General features: G+C 37.2%; 1 long non-coding RNA gene and 8 other non-coding genes across 9 annotated transcripts; 3 read left to right on the plus strand and 6 right to left on the minus strand.

Moving 5' to 3' along the window:
• Positions 1-933: 933 nt before the first annotated feature.
• Positions 934-1,007, minus strand: trnat-cgu (transfer RNA threonine (anticodon CGU)). The gene has a single exon. It is a non-coding gene; the product is annotated as a tRNA-Thr (tRNA).
• Positions 1,008-1,193: 186 nt separating this feature from the next.
• trnaa-ugc (transfer RNA alanine (anticodon UGC)) lies at positions 1,194-1,267 on the minus strand. The gene has a single exon. It is a non-coding gene; the product is annotated as a tRNA-Ala (tRNA).
• Positions 1,268-2,139: 872 nt separating this feature from the next.
• trnar-ucu (transfer RNA arginine (anticodon UCU)) lies at positions 2,140-2,228 on the minus strand. The gene is given in 2 exon segments: positions 2,140-2,175; positions 2,192-2,228. It is a non-coding gene; the product is annotated as a tRNA-Arg (tRNA).
• Positions 2,229-2,661: 433 nt separating this feature from the next.
• On the minus strand, positions 2,662-2,735 carry trnat-ugu (transfer RNA threonine (anticodon UGU)). The gene has a single exon. It is a non-coding gene; the product is annotated as a tRNA-Thr (tRNA).
• Positions 2,736-2,921: 186 nt separating this feature from the next.
• Positions 2,922-2,997, minus strand: trnat-cgu (transfer RNA threonine (anticodon CGU)). The gene has a single exon. It is a non-coding gene; the product is annotated as a tRNA-Thr (tRNA).
• A 273-nt stretch (positions 2,998-3,270) lies between these two features.
• trnat-cgu (transfer RNA threonine (anticodon CGU)) lies at positions 3,271-3,344 on the minus strand. The gene has a single exon. It is a non-coding gene; the product is annotated as a tRNA-Thr (tRNA).
• Positions 3,345-10,419: 7,075 nt separating this feature from the next.
• On the plus strand, positions 10,420-10,501 carry trnas-gcu (transfer RNA serine (anticodon GCU)). Its single transcript has one exon. It is a non-coding gene; the product is annotated as a tRNA-Ser (tRNA).
• Positions 10,502-11,680: 1,179 nt separating this feature from the next.
• On the plus strand, positions 11,681-11,762 carry trnas-acu (transfer RNA serine (anticodon ACU)). The gene has a single exon. It is a non-coding gene; the product is annotated as a tRNA-Ser (tRNA).
• A 4,827-nt stretch (positions 11,763-16,589) lies between these two features.
• On the plus strand, positions 16,590-17,354 carry LOC141381764 (uncharacterized). Its single transcript, XR_012402417.1, has 3 exons — positions 16,590-16,788; positions 16,898-16,963; positions 17,033-17,354. It is a non-coding gene; the product is annotated as an uncharacterized lncRNA (long non-coding RNA).
• Positions 17,355-23,639: the final 6,285 nt, after the last annotated feature.

A 23,639-nucleotide genomic window follows, 5' to 3' on the forward strand; every position in this document is an offset into this window, starting at 1 on the left:
AACACTTATGTCAAAATGTTAATAAAATTAATTAAGAAAATTATTGTATGTGTTTGTTGTATAGTGCTGCACTTAAAACGATTGACGAAAAACTGCACAAGGACAATGAGCGATCTGCTAAAAAGATTCAGAGTGAGCTTCTGTTTAGAATACAGTTAAAAGCATCAGTCTGCAATATTAGAAAACCAGTAAAACAACTCAGGTGGACCTATAGAAAAGCCAGGTAAGCCATTTTGAACAATGCCATAATGAAAAGATTTATTTATTTACATTAATCCATCATCTCTTTATTTAGGCTATTTGCTTTATGCGAGCTTACATGTCCTACAAATTTATTAATAGGACATACCCTATTAATAAACCGCCATGTTGTGAAACCTAAAGCAAAGCATCCAGTAAAAATTCATGTCTGGGGAGCCATATTCCATCAGGGACCTGGACCGCTAGTTGTGTTAGAAGGTTAGTTCAATCTCTTTAATATGATTGAATCGTTTCTTTGCAGTTTCTTTATTTATATATATTTTTTTTCTATTTTCAGGAATTATGGACAGATGTTTTTACGAAGACACTATAATAAAATTCAATCAGGCTCCATCACTTCTTCCAAGGTAGATACAGTATGTAGGCCTACTGTACCAACTGTGTGTGTGTGTGTGTGTGTGTGTGTGTGTGTGTGTGTGTGTGTGTGTGTGTGTGTGCAAAAAGAGGCTCTTGTACAACAAATCCAAAAGGCTTGATCTCAACAATAGCTGATAGTCACTTTTGCTGGAACTTGATTCCAGGGTCTCCTGTTTACAAGACAGGCACTTTGACCAACTAAGCTACAGCGCCAAACGACCTTGACAGGGGCTAATTTTTTAATAGAAAAAAGAAAAAATAACCGACAACTGTACCGCTGCTCTTAACAAAAACCCACCCTGGCACCTGTACATTAGGCACTGCTGGGATTTGAACCCAGGATCTCCTGTTTACGAGACAGGTACTTTGACCAACTAAGCCACAGCGCCAACCCTGTAAAGCAGCCAACACGTTTTTGCACACAGAGACCAAAAAAACACAGCGAGTCTAAAAATGGCAAGCAAAGAGGTTGTTTAACTCTATTTGTCGCACTATTCATTTCGCCTCAAAGCTATACAATTTTATAATTCGATCCGGCAAGCTCTATAAAACAAGCACACGCACCACCTGTACAAAGGCACTGCTGGGATTTGAGCCCAGGATCTCCTGTTTGCAAGACAGGCACTTTGACCAGCTAAGCCACAGCACCACAAAAATTGACAGGAAGAAACATTTGCCCGATAGCAAAAATCAAAGGAGAAAAAATAATACACAACAAAAACAGCATGTCAGGATGCAAAAAATGCCGACAAGATGGACGTGGTCTTTTAGAGTCTCGATGATCATGTCTCAAACCTGACCGGTAATCTGGTAATCTCTGTAATCTGGTAATCTCTGTTCAAGATCAAAGCAAAAAATGTGTGAATTTATTTTTATTTAATCTATCCTTAATCATGTGTTGTGTTTTTTGGAACCTCCAGTTTCATTACATCCAAACCCAGAGTCAGCTTGGAAAATGGAAATCAGGACAAACATATGCTATCGGCCATTGAAAGAGTTTCAGATCAGAAAGCCACTCTCCCATAATCTGAGGGAAAGGTGCAGTTTGGATTTGAACCTAGCACCTGCTGTTCCCAAGACAGGTGCTCTGGCTAACTTAGTCTTAACACTAAAAGAAAAAAACCTCTGGATACGATACTTCCAAACGCAGTTTCATCTAAGACAGTGGGGGGGGGGAAGCAAAATTTACTGTGCCTTCTACTCAGTTACTTTGCACATGCATAAAGAGGCTCTTGTACGACAAATCCAAAAGGCGTGATCTCAACAATAGGTGGCAGTTACTTTTCCCCAAAACCACAGGTTGCCTTCGAGTCATTCCTCAAGCCCACTAGGCCCTACACTGTTTTCTAATCTTCCTTATTTAAAACAGCTCAATTAAGTCATCGGCTTTATTGTAGAGTACCCCTAGTATCTGAGCCTGCACTGCGCAATGAAAGAAAGAAGCAAAACGGGATGGACAGATGAATAAAATGTTAGAAACGCACCACACCTTAAGTCAGTGAAGAAAAAGAGCCAGGCTTGCGATTCTGGTGGGACTCGAACCCACAACCTCTGAATGGCTCAGCTCACAGCCTAGAAGTCCAATGCGCTATCCATTGCGCCACAGAGCCTGAGTGCTCTGCTGTCTCTAGCACTGTTGCACAGAAAGCACTTTTTAGTACTCTCTGGCCCATGAAAGAACAGCCAACTGCTGACAAGGTACTGATGGGATTCAAACCCAGGATCTCCTGGTTACTAGACAGGCACTTTGACCAACTTAGCCACAGCACCAAACAACATTGACAGGGGCTAATTGTTTAATTGGGAAAAAGAAAAAAAAACTAACAACGGTTGCGCTGCATGTGTGAATGTCTGGACTTGAAATATTAAAGTCCAATTGGTTAGGCATTACCACACTATGCTAGATAAAGCCAACATCCAAAGCCCTCTTGAACGAGCAGCGTTCTTAAGGATTTGAATTTTGTTAAGAAATCAACTGCTAAACATCCCGCTGCGTAAACACTCGTTACTCTTAACAAAAACCAAGCCTGGCACCTGTACATTAGGCACAGCTGGGATTTGAACCCAGGATCTCCTGTTTACAAGACAGGCGCTTTGACCAACTAAGCCACAGCGCCAACATCAAAGGAGGTAAGACGTTTTTGCACACAGAGACTAAAAAAGACAGCAAGTCTAAAAATGGCAAGCAAAGAGGTTGTTTAACTCTATTTGTCGCACTATTCATTACGCCTCAAAGATATGCAATTTTATAATTTATTCTGGTAAGCTCTATAAAACAAGCACACGCAACACCTGGACTAAGGCGCTGCGCTGCTGGGATTTGAGCCCAGGATCTCCTGTTTACGAGACAGGCGCTTTGACCAACTAAGCCACAGCGCCAAACAACCTTGATAGGGGCTAATTGTTTAATTCGAAAAAAGAAAAAAAAACTAACAACGGTAGCACTGCATGCGGGAATGTCTGGACTTGAAATATTAAAGTCCAATTGGTTAGGCATTACCACACTATGCTATATAAAGCCATCGTTCATAGCCCTCTTGAACGAGCAGCGTTCTTAAGGATTTGAGTTTTGTTAAGAAACCGACTGCTAAACATCCCGCAGCGTAAACGCTCCTTACTCTTAACAAAAATCAACCTTGGCAATTGTACATTAGGCACTGCTGGGATTTGAGCCCAGGATCTCCTGTTTACGAGACAGGCGCTTTGACCAGCTAAGCCACAGTGCCACAAAAATTCACTGTAAGAGACATTTGCCTGATAGCAAAAATTGAAGAAGAAAAAATAATACACAACAAAAACCAGCATGTCAGGATGCAAAAAATACTGACAAGACGGACGTGGTCTTTTAGAGTCTGGATGATCATGTCTCAAACCTGAGCGGTAACCTGGCCTCTGTTCAAGATCAAAGCAAAAAATGTGTGAATTTATTTTTATTTAATCTATCCTTAATCATGTGTTAAGTGTTTTTTGGAACCTCCAGTTTCATTATATAAAAACCAAGAGTCAGCTCGGAAAATGGAAATCAGGACAAACATATGCTATCGGCTATTGAAAGAGTTTCAGATCAGAAAGCCACTCTCCCATAATCTGAGGGAAAGGTAAAGTTTGGATTTGAACCTAGCACCTGCTGTTCCCAAGACAGGTGCTCTGGCCAACTTAGTCTTAACACTAAAAGAAAAAACCTCTGGATACGATACTTCCAAACGCAGTTTCATCTAAGACAGTGGGGGGGGGGAAGCAAAATTTACTATGCTTTCTACTCAGTTACTTTGCACATGCATAAAGAGGCTCTTGTATGACAAATGCAAAAGGCTTGATCTCAACAATAGGTGGCAGTTACTTTTCCCCAAATCCTCAAGCCCACTAGGCCCTACACTGTTTTCTAATCTCCCTTATTCAAAACAGCTCAATTAAGTCATCGGCTTCATTGTAGAGTACCCCTAGTATCTGAGCCTGCACTGCGCAATAAAAGAAAGAAGCAAAACGGGATGGACAGATGCCTAAAATGTTGGAAACGCTCCACACCTAAGTCAGTGAAGAAAAAGGGCAAAGCTTGTGACTCTGGTGGGCCTCAAACCCACATCCTTTGAATGGCTCATCTCACCGCCTAGAAGTCCAATGCGCTATCCATTGCACTGCACAGCCTGTCATTTTTATGCCATATGATTTACAAGCAAAATGCATATTTCATCCCTGGTTGGGCTTGAAGGGCCAACCTTTCAGTTAACAGCTGATATATGATATATGGATGACAGATATTTAGTGCAGGGTCACCTACAATGGTAGAAACGCTGAACTTTGTCTCAAAAGGTCTGCTATATGAATCGTAATGAAAGATAGACAGAAAGGTCACAGAAACGCCCAACGTGTGGCTCGAATCCTCAATCCTGAGTTTAAGAGTCTCATGCTCTACTGACTGAGCTAGCCGGACTATTTACAAACTAATTCAAGAGCTAGACACCATTTACAACAATACCTTCCCTACCCGTTACAATATTCTGCTAAATCCTGATTTCATCTTGTAACGCTGAACAGAATGTGATTTTTAACCTTTTAAAGAAGAAATTTAAACTACACACAAACACATATTAATTACAATTTATTACAATGTTTTGTGCAGGATACATTAGCATATTTTACATACCACTAGTTTTTTTTCTTTAGATTTCATTTATAAAAAGTCTTACAACTTTTCACAGTAGTTTTATTCTAAACCTACAAACATAATGTCATAAACATCTTATGCATATCACCACAAGACAACAAGAGCTTGTGACATACAAAAAATACTTCCTGTCAAAAACATTAAAGCCAGTTTTAACTTATCAATTTTTAACATTTTTTGTCACTTTTAGGTGTACTTCACTTATCTTCATTTACAATAATATGTTCTATTTGTTCACAAACAGCAGACCCAGAGTGTTCACTGTAAATACATGGTCTCACATTCTCATTGCTGTCAACTGCTCTTTCAAATCCAGTAGGAAAATGAACAGCTTTGACAAAGGTCAATTATATTTTGACCGTACATCCTCGAACCAGCTTCTGCATTGTACAGTTTCCAAATCTGCCAACTGCATACAGGCGATGCTGGTCATCACTGACTCTGACAAAGTCTGATATCTTGAAAATACTGTCATCTTTCAAAATCATAACTGAGTTGTTTATTTTCTTTGTCTTTGTATATGTTTAGCTGTGAATGACTTCTCCATCGGCAACTATTCTGCTATAGTACCTGCCAGTTCAGGTCCCAGATAAATCTAACAATGTATGCAATGCATTTACATCCTTTTCGGACACTGGCCTAATCTATGGGATTACAAGTGCAGTCACCCTGTCATATCTAGCATAGTTCCTTACATTATGTGTACTGGAGGTCATTTCTGTGTAGAATGACTTATTTTCAGGTGAGACATCAGATGAGCAGGCTTTAGCTATGCGTGGTAAAGCACGAGATCATGCTCCCCGTTTGCAAATCCGCTGAAGCACTGCATTGCTGCTTTTTACTTGCTTGAGCAAGTAGCCATTGTAGTTCCCAAACATGAAAGCAGACTGGGCCCAGAGTGGACCCAAATTCTCTACACTTTTAGTCAAATGCAGAAGTGAATGCACATTGTAGGCCATCTGATCTTCACCATACAAAGACTGAAGCGATTTAACATACAGCTCAAGAGCCTCACGAGCATGTTTAAAAGCCAGTTTTTCCATTCATGAGCTTTCCAAAAATGCTGCTGAACAATAGAATGTGGAATTCGTGGAAAAATGCTTGGAGGCTTAATTGCTAAAAGATTTCCATCAACTCTTTCAGTATTCAAACCAACATACCATGGCTTACAGTAGCTTTTGGAATCAAACCATAAAGTAGACATTTGTCTGCAACACACAGTGCATGTAATCAGGGACCATGCCATTGATCAGGTAAAAATTTGGCAAGTCCACGATTGGAGATGGTCCTTTTATGCCCAAAATGCTCTGTTCGTTACTTTTGGCAATTTCACCTATTTGCACAGTTGTGTTGTGATCTCTAAGGTCTGGCACCTCTTCCAAACAAAGATACACTCTCACAGACCCATTACCATTACCTTTTCTTACCTGAATATCTGGATGAAGACAGTGCCCACACCCATACTCTCCATTAAACTGTTTGAAATTTTGCAGTAAAGGACGTGCAACAGCATCACAAATAGCACATAATGCATAGACCTTTGTGGTTTTGACTGAGTGATTTTCTGGGTCCTGCCACTGAAGTCTTGTTTGTCCAAGACTTTTGCATTCCTCTACAAAAGGTTTGAGGAAGCTAGTCATCAGTGGCTTAGATGAGCCAAACCACAATGCACAAAGTAGCACATTTTTATCTCTTTCCTCTGGGGGCAATTCATTAACAGAACATAGTAAGGGCCAAATGCTGAATTTAGATGACTCGAACACAGGCACTCCATCCCAATTGAATGAGAGAGAAAAGAAAGAATCATTAAATGATTTTAGATGTTTCTAAAATCTCCACCAGAGATATCTGTGATATTATCTGAATTTCATTTAATTATGTTTATCAAGGCTACATTTATTTGATCAAATATTTAGTAAAAACTGGAATAATGTGAAATAATAATATAGGCAAATTAAATAAATAAAGAATAATTTATTCAAACAATTCAAATCAAATAAAATCCACTTAATTGATGAGCAAATCAAACACAATAGAATTCTTGCAATATATGAGTAATATTAAGCTTTTATATTTTAACAATAATATTTTTTTGAACATTAGTGTATATCACATTACATTTCAAGCAATTAGAAACTATCTTTCTATATGTCAGTTGTACAATCAGTTTGATTTCTCTACAGTGTTTCGAGTTCAAGCTGTTTTTTACTACCATGCACCCTCTGCTACTTTTACAGGTAGAAATAAGATATAAGTTAGAATAGATTTAATTAGACAACTGGTTCATTGCAAATAAATGTGACACATTAGGCTTTGATTAAAATTATAGTTTTCTGGATCAAGGAGCAATATGCAAACAAATATTTTTTTTTACTACCAAAGGAATAAAGTATTGCATTATGTTATATACAGTATTATTGTACTATTATTACATCATGCATTTCAACAAAAACATACATTGTATATTACAACATCACACTATGTGTTATATACAGTTGAAGTCTGATTTATTAGCCCGCTTTTTAATTTTTTTCCACCAATTTCTGTTTAATGGAGAAGATTTGTTCAGCACATTTTTTTAAACATCAAAGTTTTAATAACTCATTCCTAAGAACTGTTTTATTTTATCTTTGCCCTGATGACAGTAAATAATATTTGACTAGATATTCTTCAAGACACTTTTATACCACTTAAAGTGACATTTGAAGGTTTAACTAGGTAAATTAGGTTAAATAGGCAGGTTAGGGTAATTAGGCAAGTTATTGTATAACGATGGTTTGTTTTGTAGACTATGCCAAAAAAAAAAAAAAAGCTTAAAGAGGCTCATAATATTGACCTTGAAAAATGTATTCGAAATAAAACAAATAAGACTTTCTCCCAGAAGAAAAAATATTATCATACCTGTGGTAGCAAAAAAAAAAATATTTTTTTTTTTAAATAAGTACTTTGTCAAGATAATACCTCAGACTCGTTGTTTAGAAAAAGTACAAATTTTAGCTTACACTTAAAATCAAAACAAAGTATTTACTATTAGTGTTTATTATGTATCATTATCTGAAGACAAGAGGTTAAAATGTAGCTTTAAAAACTGTGACCCTGACCATGACCTGACCATGTAATTTAATCCAATCACAGAAACTCAAACCGACCAATCAGCAAATGTCTGCTACCCCCCCGCTGTACAAGAGGTGTGAAAAGAAGCAGGTCTCTAGCAACACCTCAACTTTTTTATTGCTTTTTGTTCTTTTCTCTCCTATGTTTGAACTTTGAACTGAACTTTGAACTGAACACCTTGAACACTTGAAACACTGAAATTGTCATTTCTTTTGATTTTTAAAAAAATGTACCATTGACAATTGCGGTGAAATCTGTGATGCCACTGATGGAGTAGACGGGGGCTGGGGCTGGGCCTCAAGTTGTCTCGTCTCCATCACCTCCTGAGCAGGTACAGTAGGGGCAGGTTGTTGCACCGTTTGTGCTGGAGCAGCAGAAGCAGTACTCTGCTGAAAATAAATCACAAAAATACATATAATCATGAAAAAGGAAAGGCATTCTAGTAAATAAAAATATACACATATTGACTCAAAAATGTACCTTTTGAGTGTGAAAACCACATGTGCATTTCAGCACACCTCCAAGCAAAGTCCTCTGCCCACGAGATTGCAATGGGCATTTCTCAATCTGAAAAAATCATGAAAAATATATTAAATAATTTTATACAATACAAAAAACTTTTATAACTAAACAAGAATTTTAACTCAATGACTCCCTTAATAAAGCACACAATAGCTCTGTAAATTAATTTACCACTGTTTCTAGAATGTGTTTAATATTTGTCTAATATGTAATCGTACAGTTTGTATCTCCAAAAACGAAAAGAAGAATAAAAGGAACTGGACAAGAACATTTCAGGCCTTAAAACCACATGCTGTATACTGTACTCATAATCCCTTCCCCCACCTTTTCAGATCTCTCTCATAAACGGTCAAACTTTCTAAATTATTCGACGTAAATCTCAAAATACATGCAATTTAAAACACTTTAATATTTAAAAACAAGTATGACATGTTTTACACAGATACTGTACTGAATGTACTGAAGCCTAACAAGTTAACGTTACTCTGTCAAGCAAATTTCAACAAACGTTATATCATGTAAACGAAATACACACCCTTTGATAAATCTCATGCCACTTTTTTTGTCGAGGAGCTGGCCTGTTTCCCTCATTTGATGGCCAAACTCCTGTGCTGGCAAACTTTTTCAAACGTGAAATCCAGTCAGCGTCTGACATGGCTTTATGAGATTTTCCAGACATTTTTTCTCCTATAAATAAAACGGTTTTGAATTAAAGTATCCAAATTTGAAATACAACACACTAAAACATTAATTCGTGCAATTGTGTAGTTTTTCCTACCTTTTTTAAGAAATCACTATCGGAAAAAATCCTTTACTGTAAGCAAAACGATGCTGTGCTCTGTCGAATGATGCTGTTCGTTGAATATCACTGATGGTCAATGAACTTTTTTGACCTCTGACCCGCCTCCAGAGGACCGCGTCATTCCTTCGTGTACCTTCGGCTCAGTTCGGAAAATTGATTGACATCTGACTAACCTGTTTGACTGCACACCTAGCGGTGATTCTTGGAACGGTTCCTCCCCCCGGCTTCAACATTGTCTCTACTCTGATTGGTCAAATGTTGAAAATGTTGAGAATTCCGGTTCCGGGATTGGCTGCAAATGTTGAAGCGCTGCAACGTGATTGGCTACAATGTTGGAGCGAATCGCTCCGATTGGCTCTCATCTTCAACATTTGTGAAGTATTGTCGGACTATTCTTCGGCAGCTGGCGTTCTAATCCATTGTGCTCTGCACACGTGGGTTCGAATCCCAACCTCGTCGCTCATATCTTCTGGCATTCGAGAAATCATGGTGTTTCTGTAGAAGTTCGTTTATTGTCACTCTTTTAGCGTTTTGAAGGATGTTGTTGCAAAATGTTATGTCATCTTTATCGAAAATAGCTGCAAATACAAACATATATGCCATAGTCCAGCCCCCATCATGAAAGTAATTACATACATGCTGAGGTGGAAGAGTCCATCGAATCCCATCCTTGTCGTTCAAATCCTCTGGCGTTTGAAAGAGGCCGGTGCTTCCGTGGAAGGTGTTTTACTCGCACGCTCTTATCATTTTGAAGGATGTTGTTGCAAAATTTAACGTCATCTTTACCGAAAATAGCAGCAAATACATACAGAAATGCCATAGTCCAGCACCCAACAGGAAAGTGAGTACAAACATGACGAGGTGGAAGAGTCCATCGAATCCCATCCTTGTCGTTCAAATGCTCTGTTCATTTATTCTCACTCTTTTAACGTTTTGAAGGATGTTGTTGCAAAATTTAACGTCATCTTTACCGAAAATAGCAGCAAATACCTGCAGAAATGCCATAGTCCAGCACCCAACAGGAAAGTGAGTACATAAATGACCAGGTGGAAGAGTCCATCGAATCCCATTTTTGTCGTTCATTTGATCTGTCGTTCATACGGCAAAACTGAAAGTCATCTTACCGAAAATAGTTGCAGAAACATACATATACAAATATGTGCCACAGTCCAGCCCTCACTAGAGAAGGCAAATACATGACGAGGTGGCCGAGTGGTTAAGGCAATGCACTGCTAATCCATTGTGCTCTGCACGCGTGGGTTCGAATCCCATCCTCGTCGCTTTTATGTTCTGGCATTCGAGAGATCATGGTGTTTCTGTAGAAGTTCTTTTACTCTCACTCTTTTAGCGTTTTGAAGGATGTTGTTGCAAAATTTTATGTCATCTTTATCAAAAATAGCTGCAAATACAAACATATATGCCATAGTCCAGCCCCCATCATGAAAGTAAGTACATACATGACGAGGTGGCTGAGTCCATCGAATCCCATCCTTGTTGTTCAAATGCTCAGGCGTTTGAAAGAGGCCGGTGCTTCCATAGAAGGTGTGTTACTCGCACGCTCTTATCGTTTTGAAGGATGTTGTTGCAAAATTTAATGTCATCTTTACCGAAAATAGCAGCAAATACATACAGAAATGTCATAGTCCAGCCCCCATCATGAAAGTGAGTACATACATGACGAGGTGGAAGAGTCCATCGAATCCCATTTTTGTCGTTCATTTGATCTGTCGTTCATACGGCAAAACTGAAAGTCATCTTACCGAAAATAGTTGCAGAAACATACATATACAATTATGTGCCACAGTCCGGCCTTCACCAGAGAAGAAGGAAAACACGTGATGAGGTGGCCGAGTGGTTATATCGATGGACTGCTAGTCCATTGTGCTCTGCATGCGCAGGTTCAAACTCCATCCTCGTCGCTCATTTGTTCTGGCTTTCGAGAGATCATGGTGTTTCTGTAGAACTTCTTTTATTCTCACTCTTTTAGCGTTTTGAAGGATGTTGTTGCAAAATTTTAAGTCATCTTTATCGAAAATAGCTGCAAATACAAACATATATGCCATAGTCCAGCCCCCATCATGAAAGTGAGTACATACATGACGAGGTGGAAGAGTCCATCGAATCCCATCCTTGTCGTTCAAATGCTCTGGCGTTTGAAAGAGGCCGGTGCTTCCGTGGAAGGTGTTTTACTCGCACGCTCTTATCGTTTTGAAGGATGTTGTTGCAAAATTTAATGTCATCTTTACCTAAACTAGCAGCAAATACATACAGAAATGCCATGGTCCAGCCCCCAACTGGAAAGTGAGTACATACATGACAGGGTGGCCGAGTCCATCGAATCCATTTTTTGTCATTCATACTGCAAAACTGAAAGTCATCTTACCGAAAATAGTTGCAGAAAATACATATACAATTATGTGGCACAGTCCGGCCTCCACCAGAGAAGAAGGCAAGTACATGATGAGGTGGCCGAATGGTTAAGGCGATGGACTACTAATCCATTGTGCTTTGCACGCGTGGGTTAGAATCCCATGTTTGTTGCTCATATGTTCTGGCATTCAAGAGATCATGGTGTTTCTGTCGAAGTTCTTTTACTCTCCTTTAGCGTTTTGAAGGATGTTGTTGCAAAATTTAACGTCATGTTTATCGGAAATAGCTGCAAATACAAACATATATGCCATAGTCCAGCCCCCATCATAAAAGTGAGTACATACATGACGAGGTGGAAGAGTCCATCGAATCCCATCATTGTCTTTCAAATGCTCTGGCGTTTGAAAGAGGCCGGTGCTTCCGTGAAAGGTGTTTTACTCGCACGCTCTTATCGTTTTGAAGGATGTTGTTGCAAAATTTAACATCATCTTTACCGAAAATAACAGCAAATACAAACATATATGCCATAGTCCAGCCCCCAACAGGAAAGTGAGTAGATAAATGACCAGGTGGAAGAGTCCATCGAATCCCATTTTTGTCGTTCATTTGATCTGTCGTTTATATGGCAAAACTGAAAGTCATCTTACCGAAAATAGTTGCAGAAACATACATATACAAATATGTGCCACAGTCCGGCCTCCACCAGAGAAAAAGGCAAATATGTGACAAGGTGGCTGAGTGGTTAAGGCGATGGACTGCTAATCCATTGTACTCTGCACGTGTGGGTTTGAATCCCATCCTCATCGTTCATATGTTCTGGCATTCGAGAGATCATGGTGTTTCTGTAGAAGTTCTTTTACTCTCACTGTTTTAGCGTTTTGAAGGATGTTGTTGCAAAATTTTATGTCATCTTTATCGAAAATAGCTGCTAATACAAACATATATGCCATAGTCCAGCCCCCATCATGAAAGTAAGTACATACATGACGAGGTGGCTGAGTCCATCGAATCCCATCCTTGTCGTTCAAATGCTCTGGCGTTTGAAAGAGGCCGGTGCTTCCGTGGAAGGTGTTATACTCGCACGCTCTCTTCGTTTTGAAGGATTTTGTTGCAAAATTTAACAACATCTTTACTGAAAATAGCAGCAAATACATACAGAAATGTCATAGTCTAGCCCCCATCATGAAAGTGAGTACATACATAACGAGGTGGCCGAGTTCATCGAATCCCATTCTTGTCGTTCTTATGCTCTGTCGTTCAGATGGCAAAACTGAAAGTCATCTTACCGAAAATAGTTGCAAAAACATATGTAACCCTAGTGAAATAGTTAAATAATTATTTATAATATTATTTAGAGTAGTATAATCATATTATTATTATATCTACAAGTCTTTATAAATATAATAAATGAAATAAAATTCATGTATACAAATGTAGATTGAGGTAAAGTAACAACCAATCGTAGGAGCGGGTTGTTAGCTCCGCCCCTTCCAGCTTGCCGGTGTTCCGGAGAATTCAGTTCCCCCTTCACAGCGCATGCGCAAATGCAGTATCATGACGTCATGATTTTGTGTACTGAATCAGCTCATAGTGGCTTTCAAACAATTAAGGCCTTGGAAAAATAAACGCTACTGCATTTTATAATTACCTGTGTCTTTCATTATTTTAGCTAACTCATGATGATGTTTGTGGTGTTTAAAATGAGTTATTTATGTAAAATTTTTCACTTATATGGAGAGCATGATTTTATACTGAAAACACGGGAAACATATTTTTTTTAGACTGAGGAAAATGGTCTCCCTATATATATATATATATTAATTTCTTAAGATTTATAGCACAGTAACGCAATGCTGGTAATGTTATTTTATAATTATGTCATGTCATGACATCATTTATATGATTTTGATCACTATTTTAAACAAATGGAACAGTTTTTTCCAGAGGCTGAGGAAAATGGTTTACCTCTATATATGACTTTTTACGATTTAAAGTACAATACAGCAATGGTGGTGATTTTGCTTATGTTGTAATTATGTTTAGCTATTTCATTAACAGAACACTTATAGTGAAAACACAAATTATGTAAATAAAAACAATTTGTATTTTAAGGATAAAAATATTTACAATTGTTGTTTAAATTAATTGAATTTAATTAAAAAAACTTTGTCAGTTAATTAAAAGTTGGAAGTCCTTTAAAAGCACTAAATTGCTTAAATGATGGATTATTACAAATAAACAAAAGCATGCACCTGATTTTGTCCAGAAAGCACCTGGAAGTCTTTAACCCATCAGATTTTTGTCTATAAAATGTATCTAAGTTGTAACACTTTGGCTCTGTGTTCTTCAACACATTCTTTCAATGTTCTGCATGCTATTTGACATTCATTCTCCTGGCAGCTAAAAGTAAGGCCACATGTAAGTATCAGCTTTTTGATAATTTAATTGTGCCAATGTAAGCAGTGTAAAAAAAATTAAATTATGTTTTTATTCCCAGAATGGATCCAACTCCGTTTGATGTTTTGTTAAATTATAAATGTCAAGGTATGTATCCTCCTGGCATTTCAAAAGTTGAGAAATATGTCATTCGACGGCGTGCACACCAATATGTTGTCCAGGGCAAGACTCTGTACAGTTTATTGTTTGTTCTTTATTCCTGTGCTTAAACATATTGGGCCAAAATGTATAGGGTATTATACATATGGTTTTATTTGAGCTATTTGTTTGTTTGTAATAAATGGAATGCTGTTTTATATCCGTCATAAGGGCTCTGCTATACAGCTCTTAGTAAAAGTTTTGAAGGGTGCTGCAGAAGCAGACAGCATTTTCAGAGAATTTCATGCCAGTGAAGCCAGGGGTCACAGTGGAAAAGAGAAAACCATACAAGCAATTTCCAGCAGGTACTACTGGCCTGGAATGAGTGTTGATATCGAAAAGTGGGTATGTTGCTGATAATTTTCATAATGAAATTGTAATTTAACCGTGGTAGTTTTTACCAAAAGCAATGTAATAATTACTTCATTTATGCTCTCTGTAGATCAAACAGTTTTCTGCCTGCCAGGTCAATAGACCCATCAAGCTCCAGGAGGAGTACGCTCCAATAGTTGTATTGAATTATTATATTATATTGTGTTATATATTATATGATATTCTATCCCTCTGTATACCTTTATTCTGTGTAGGCGAATGAACCATGGGAATTGGTTGGAATGGATTTGGTTGGGAAGCTGTCCATGACATCTTAAGGGCACCAATACATGTGTGTGCTTAGACTATTTTACAAAATGGGTAGAAGCATATCCCCTCACCTCAAAATCCGCAGAGGAGGTCTCCTGGTGCATTGTGAAAACATTTTATAGATTTGGTGCACCAGTGAGAATCCTTACAGATCAAGGAAGGGAGTTTGTTAATCAGGTCTGTATGGTAACTTGCTCAACATTTGAGCATTTTAGTAATGTTATGTCTGTACCAATGATTTTTTTTTTCTTTCAGATCAACAAAGAAATCTGTAAACTGTTTGGGATTGAGAGAAGTCTTTGTTCCCCATACCGTCCACAAACAAATGGGTTGGTGGAGAAAATTAATGACACAATACAGAGGTAAGATTGTGTCATGTTGAGCATGGCTGTGGCTTGGTTATTTCAAGTGGGTATTATCATTTAAGTGTTTTCTTAACCCCCCCACCCCCCAAAGTGCTCTTGGAAAACCGTGTCAGGAAAAACTGCAGACATGGGACCAGTATCTTGACGCCGTTCTCTTCAATATCAGGACCAAAAAACAGCTAACCACGCTGTTCTCCCCATTCCGATTGATCTTTGGAAGGGAGGCTCGTTATTTTTCACAGGTTCCTGTGTCTTTTGATGTAAGTTTTATTCACAAAAATTGCTTCCATTTTGTATTATATGTGTATTACTTATTGGTTTTATTTATCAGGTCAATGATACTGTGGAAGATGTCCTGCAGACTGAAATAGTTATGCCTGCCATACAGCTGCAGGACCAAGTATTTGAGGCCGTAAAAAAAACATGCAAGCCTCAAGACAAAAGGTCAAGGGCAAGAAAAGAACATCTGGGGCTGTTGTGCATACTTTTGCTATTGGGGAAAGAGTGCTCCGAAAAAATGTGGGAAGTCAGCAGAGGAAAGGGGGAAAACTTGATGCTGGTTTTTTGGGGCCATTCACAATTTTGCAATTGGAGGGGAAAAGTGCCCATTTAATAAATGACAAGGGCGTGGAATTTCCTAAAATTAATTTAGATCATTTAGTTCCCTTTTATAAGAGAGGAACCTAGAATTCCACAAAAGATAAAGAGGCTTAGCCTAACACGGTCACCAGCCCTATGCACAAGCCCTCTAGACCTGAGCGCAACTCCTCCCGCCCCATGCTCAGAACTTTAGTCAGCTGCACCTTCTACAGCCCCATGCACAAGCCCTCTAGACCTGAGCGCAACTCCTCCCGCCCCATGCTCAGCACTTTATTCAGCTGCACCTTCTCCAGCCCCATGCACAAGCCCTCTGGACCTGAGCGCAACTCCTCCCGCCCCATGCTCAGCACTTTATTCAGCTGCACCTTCTCCAGCCCCATGCACAAGCCGTCTGGACCTGAGCGCAACTCCTCCCGCCCCATGCGCAGCACTTTATTCAGCTGCACCTTCTACAGCCCTATGCACAAGCTATCTGGACCTGAGCGCAACTCCTCCCGCCCCATGCGCAGCACTTTATTCAGCTGCACCTTCTTCAGCCCCATGCACAAGCCTTGTAAATTTGAGTGTCGCACCTCTGGTCACCTTGCCATCTTTTCCAGTCTCTGGGAAATCACTACCAGGCCATAGTGACTCTTTTGTCCACAACCAAAATGTTTGCATTTTGGTGGCTAAAATTGGGCCATACAACATTTTTTTTTTTCTATGGACTTGGCACGGCTGAACCCTGGCTAAGAACTAGAAGTTACCAAATTTGATGTTGTAATCGAATAATGCCAATCTTGCCTCAGGATTAATTGTAATTCTGAAGTAACCAAGATCCTCGTAAAATCCTGGAGGGTTTTATTTAATGATTTTTTAAAAATGTGTAGGTTATCAATGCATACATCTCTTTATGCGTACGGCGACATAACCAATGTCAAAAAGGGAAGGCATTTATGATCGATTGCTTTGAAATTACCAAAATCTGGCATGGGTCATACAAAGGCTTAAAGAAGGTATGTTCTTGAAATTCTAAATTGAATCTATGTGCTAAATATTTTATACAAGATTTGTATGTAGCAATGTGATTTTGTTTTTTAATAATTGATTTGCTCTATTTTGTAGCTTGATCCAGCCAAATATGAGCTGATTCTGGGGGTGATAAATGAACATAATCACTGGACTCTTGCTGTGAGTATTAATTGTACATCTAAACGTGTGTGTGTGTGTGTGCTTATTTATTTATTTTTTGTTTAATAGGTAATTTTTCCTTCCCTAAAAAAAAAAAAAACCTTTTTTTGGATCCATTGGGAGAGTCCCCCGAAAAAATAAAGAGGTGTCTGGAAGCAACAAGGTAAGAAATGTTTATTTATTTTTTATAGTAACAGACACCATAATGATATTTGTTTTTAAGAACTTTTATGAGGAGTAAAGGCTGCAAAGTGTCAAGGTGGACCTGTGACAAAGTTCCTCATCCACTGCAAAAAGGCAGCACATCTTGTGTTTTTTTGTATGCAAGGTATGGAAAATAAGGTTGCTAAATTGACTTGTATTTGTTTTTAATGTTTTTTTTTTTTTTTTAAGTTTGCAGAAAAAATCTTACAGGATGACGTGATCACCTTTTCTAATTCAAAGAAGGGCATAGACAAAATAAGAAGAGAAATTGCGGACACTCTTGTGCAGGAATCAGGTAAGTTAAGATTAGTTACTGCAAAAACATTGGTTTGTAAGTTAATTGAAGTTCAGATGCTCTTATTCTGTATTAACATGACTTTTAATATAAATCTGATCCTTGTGAATTGCTGATTTATGTTGGTGTATGTATTTACTAGAAGATTTAACAGAGCTGTGTCAGTTTTGTGGACTCAGTGATCCAAGTGATAATGACCAAACCTCAGCTTGGGTATTATTTTAAACACCACACTTGTGTTGTGTTAAGGCCTTGCTAAAGTGGCTGAAATTCTTACAACTTTTAATGTTTTTTTTCTTTTTGTGTGTATGAATCTTTCAGATTGCCTGTGACGGATGTAACCGGAGGTACCACCAATCATGAGTTGGCAACCCGCCAGTATGCAAAGAATATTTCTGCCCAGCTTGCACTAGTTAAATCCATAAGATGAAAACAGTTTTTTTCTTTTTCCCGAAGTCCATCTAAATAAATGTTTGTTTTTCTTAAGTTGTCTTTTCCTGTGCTTTCATTGTTATGACTGCATGCTTTACAGATGACAACGATCTGATGTCGTAACATCCTAAATGGTGTCTCTGTATTTTGCTGTATAATTCTAAAAGTCTTAGATAGACACCTTGACCAAAGTTTTCCTCTGAATGTTGCACTGTACACTGCATAAGTGTTGCTGTGTGTACGTGTATAAATCATAACATTTGCATTAAATAAGAATTAGCAATATGATTAAAATATAGTATGGATTTTTTTTAAATTTAGGAATGTTTTTGGCAAAGTCACGTTTACAAATATTAATTCTTAATGTTTAATTTAACATAACCGGTTTCACGCACCACACTGCTGATTCGGTCCGCTGGAGCGACTTCATTGCGTCATCATTCATGATACTGAATTTGCGCATGCGCTCTGGAGGGGGAACTGAATTCTCCGGAACACCGGCAGAGAGAGACAGAGCAGAGACGAGACCGGTTGGCAGAACAATAGAGAGGAGCAAACTTGAACAAAAAGATTAAAATACAGTAAGTTATGATTCCTAAACAGTTTAAAAGTGATTGCAGTTGTACTAAATCGGTCCGTGTATCATCCGTTCATTTGATTATTCCTTTTATTACGGAAAACGAAACATCAGAAAAACGATGAATATTTTGTTTTTCTGTTTATTCTGTAGGCATAAAAAACGGAAACTCATCAGTTATTCTGCTTATTAACTTAAAACGAAATATTAAAACAAACACAAAACCAAAAAAGTCAAAAAATGGTCCGTGTACATTTTGTTCATTTGTTTTCCATTTTCAAACGGAATAAAGGAAATGGAGAAAACGGCCGTTTTTCCGTTTTTCTTTTGCTCACGAGAAAACGAAAAAACAAGATTTTGGCTGGATTTTCGTTTTTTGGTTTAGGGTAGGAAAACGGATTAACGACTTTAAAATTCATTTTACACATGTAGGCGGTGCTGAAACGCCCACTTTCCTCTAATTGGTCAACCAAATCTGCGCTCGTGACGTCGTCCTCAAAATAAAAGCCTTACACGCAGGCTTTTATTTATTATTATTTAATTATATATATAAACAAAGTTTACATATTCTATCATTTGAACCACACACAGTTAGCAGGCTTACATTCATTGCGTATGTATAAATTAAATAAAAACGTAAATCAGCAGTATTCTTAGACATTTGTCATTAAAATAAGATCATAGTTCACTGCCAAGCTTCTTGCTCCCTGGTGCTGCGCCTGTTTTAAATAGCCAACTCTTGACAACCTCTTTCGCTTACGGCCATACCACCCTGAGCACGCTAGAGGGAGCTAGAGTGCAACGAGGAAGTGTAAGGCTGCAGACAGGAGAGAGAGGCTCTCCATTTTTTTGTGTTATTTTGAGTTTATTTAGTGTCTTTTTTGTGATAGTGGACTTTTTTTTATTTTTTTGTCTTTTAACCACCTGACAGCAGCACGTGTGCTGGCTGGAAGGTGGTTAGCACAGTTTTTTTGAGAGAAAATGATGGACTCACAAAGCAACAGCACAGATTTGTTTGATGATGCACATGGGGAAAACATCACAGGAAGGAGTGGAGAAAGACAAAAAGAAAACAGCACTGGATTACAAGGGGAAAGACAATTGGAAAACAACACTGGACAGGAAGGAGAAAGAAACATGGTAAACAAAGAACGACAAGAAAACCAACAACAGGAGATGCAACAACAAAGAAGTGGAAAAAAGTACATGAAGGAAGCAACAGTGATTCTAAATATGGACAAAGTTAAAGAGGTGAGAGTTTTGGAAATAATTAATGCAGTAACTGAAAAGTGTGGACTTGGGAAAATTCTTGCGATAAGGCCGAGACAGGACAAAGATTATGAACTAACTTTAGAAAATGAAGAAACATGCGATAAACTGATGGATGGACTAATAATAAAAGGAGAAACCTGTGAAGTGAAAATGCTACAAAATAGAGATTACGTGGTTTCCTTCATGCATTTGCCCGCTTACCTGGATGATCAATTAATATTAGATAAATTAGAAGGCTGGGGAGTATTTCCCATAACAAAAATTAAAAGAAGGGTATATCCGGGCACAGAAATAGAAGATGGAACTCGATATCTCAAAGTGAGATTCCCCAGAGAAGTGATATCTCTCCCTTACAGCACAAGACTGGAAACGGCAGAAGGTCAGCAATATTTTAGGGTGATGCACAGCCACCAGGTTAAGACTTGTAGGCTGTGCATGAGCCCTGACCATATGGTCAAAGATTGCCCAGACTTTAAATGCCATAAATGTGAGGAAAGGGGACATTTTGCCAGAGACTGCGATGCTATTAAGTGCCCGGACTGCCAGAACTATTTAAGTAAGTGTGAATGTTGGATGGAGGAAGAGGAGGAGGAGGATGAGATCCAGGTGAGTGGGCAAATGCATGAAGGAAACAGTGAAAAGGAAAGTAATGAAGAGGAACAAACAACGACACAAACAATACAAACTACAACAGAGGAAATAACATTGAAGGAGGAGAATGCAAAAAAAGAAAAGGAAAAAGAAACAGAAACAGACAGTCAACAAATAGAGCATGAAGAGGAGGTAGCATGGACACCAATGGACATAACTTCTAGCTTCAAAAACGTTTTGGATGTAATTGAAAAAGAGGATCTTAAAGAACAAAGCAAGGGAACGGACAGAGAGACTGGAAAACATGAGGAGGAAGTAGAAAAAGACAAACTTGAGAAAAGACAAACAAGACGATCGGCAAAAGTTTTATCAAAATTAGAAACTGCAAGAAAAAAGGGTTTGAAAAAAGGACAACTGAAAAGCCACAACAGATATGATTCTTTGAGAGGTTTGGGAGAAGAAGAGGACTAAGATGACGGTTTTTATTTCCTTTTTCCTTCTTTTAATGGTTTTAAATTGCGTGTCTTTTAATGCAAGAGGTTTAATGGACTTAAGAAAATTTAATAATGTAAAGGAAAAATGTAAAAGAGAAGAAATAATTATTTTACAAGAAACAAATTGGAAAAATGAGGTGATGGACATATATAAAAAAGAATGGGATGGGGACTTTTATTATAGTAATGGAGATACGAAAGCTGGGAGAGGAGTAGCAATTTTAATAAAGAAGAATGCACTGCAAATGAGTAAAGTAATATATAAAGACAAACAAGGAAAATGTATGATCTTAGAAATAAAATATGAAGGGAAAGATATTATTTTAGTTAATGTGCATGCACCAAATGAAGAGAGTGAAAAGAAAAGTTTTTTTAACATATTAAGAAGGTTTTTAAAAAACTATAAACAAATAATAGTATGTGGGGATTTTAACACTGTTTTTAGCAGACAGGACATAACAGAAGGTATGGTTTTTAAATCAGACACGGGAAGGAAAGAACTAAAATCACTAATAGAGGAAAAAGGAATGATAGACATTTGGAGAGAAAGAAATGGGAAGAAAAAGGAGTTTTCTAGAAGACAAATAGTAGGGAATTTTGTAAACCAATCAAGAATAGACTATGTGTTATGCACAAGAAATATAGAAATTTATATAGAAAAAATAAGGTACGATGAAACTGTTTTAAGTGACCATAAATTTGTATTTTTTAATTTTAATACAGATGAAATACAAAGAGGCCCAGGGGTATGGACATTAAATAGTGATATTTTAAATAACGAAGACTATGTTAAAAAAATAACAGAAATAATTGAAAAGGAAAAAGTAAACCAGATTTATAATGAAGACAAAAGACTATGGTGGGAAAATGTCAAATTTCTGATTAAAAAATCAACATTAACATTCTGTAGGATAATACAAAAGAATAAAAGACACAAAGAAAAAACAATCAAAGAAAACTTAGAAAAAGAACTAGGAAAAAATGAAAAAGACATTCAAAAAATAAAAGAAATGGAGGGAAAACTGAAAGAAATAGAAGAAAAGAAATATGAAGGAGCTAGACTAAGAAGCAAAGCAAAATATGTAGCAGAAGGAGAAAAATGCACAAAGTTCTTCTTTGATTTAGAAAGACAAAAAGGAAAAGCAGAAACAATAAAGATAATACAAGGAGCAAAAGGAGAAAGCATAGAAGGAAATGAAGAAATTTTAAAAGAAATCAAAAAATACTATGAGGAGTTATTTAAAACACAGGGAGTTGATGAAGTACAAATGGCAAAATTATTAAAACAGATAAAAACAAAAGTAGATGAAGAGGATAAAAAAGAATGCGACCAAGAAATAGGGGAAGAAGAAATAAGAAAAGCAATAGAAAGCTTGAACAAAAAGAAAAGTCCAGGAATAGATGGTTTAAATAGTGAATTTTATGTATGTTTTAAAGAAATTTTAATTCCAATTTTAATTGACGTTTTTAAGGAAATACTGCAAAAAGAAGAACTAAATGAAAGAATGGGAATGGGATTAATGAAATTAATACACAAAAAAGGAGAAAAGACATTGTTAAAAAATTACAGACCAATCACAATGTTAAACACAGATTTGAAGATTTTAACAAAAATTTTAGCAAATAGATTAAAAGAAGTGATGCCAAAAATAATTAAAACAACACAGGCCTATGCGATAAAAGGAAGAGACATAGCAGACATAACAATGAGCATAAAAGACATCATAGAATATATGAAGGAGAAAAAAGAGGAAGGATATATAATAAGTCTGGATTTTGAAAAAGCTTTTGATAGAGTTGAACACCAGTTTTTATTCAAAGTACTCAAAAAGTTTGGTTTTGGAGAAGTTTTTAGAAAATGGATAAAGATTTTGTATAAGGGTATTTTAACAAAAGTTAAATGTAATGGCTTTTTAACAGAATGTTTTAAAATAACAAGATCGATAAGGCAAGGATGTCCTCTGTCAGCACTTTTATATTCACTTGTGGCAGAACCCCTGGGCTTAGCTATCAACGAAGAAGAAAAAATAAAAGGAATTGAGATTGAAGAAAATAAAGTAAATAAAAAAATGTTTCAATATGCAGATGACACTACATTAATAGTAAAAGGAAAAGAGAGTGTGAAAGAAGCCATGAAAATAGTACAACAATTTTGTAAAGGATCGGGGAGTAAAGTAAATGAAGACAAAACGGTTTATATGAAGTTTGGAAAGGAAACAGATTTAGCAGAATGCACCAATTTCAAAGAAGTAGAAGAAATCAAGATTTTAGGGGTTTTATTGGGGAAAGATGCCAGAAAAGCGAGAGATAAGATGTGGGAAGGTTTTTTAACAGATATAGAAAGGAGGTTAAATTACTGGAAACTAAGAACACTAACATTAAAAGGAAAAGTTTTGATTTTAAATGTTTTAATGGAGTCTAAATTGTGGCATGTTTTATATGTTTTAGAAATGCCAATGTGGATAGAAAAGAGGTTGAAAAAATGTTTTACTGATTTTTTATGGGGAGGTAAGCCACCAAGGATTGCTTTTAATACAGTCGTAGGGGAAATAGACAAGGGTGGTCTGGGTTTAATAGATGTAGAACAAAGAAAAAATAGTTTAAGAGTGAAAAGAATAAAGAAGTATCTAGAAAAAGAAAACAAAGCAGAGTGGAAAAAAACAATGAAATATTTTTTAAACAAATGTGGTAATTTTAACATGGGAGATGGGATTTTATGGATGAAAACAAAAGCTTGGATGACAGAAAACTTACCTGAATTTTATAGAGAAATTTTAAGTGCGTGGGGGAATTTTTTAAAACAAGTGGAAT

This window comes from Danio rerio, chromosome 4, assembly GCF_049306965.1.
Source record: "Danio rerio strain Tuebingen ecotype United States chromosome 4, GRCz12tu, whole genome shotgun sequence".
NCBI classification, from domain to species: domain Eukaryota; kingdom Metazoa; phylum Chordata; class Actinopteri; order Cypriniformes; family Danionidae; genus Danio; species Danio rerio.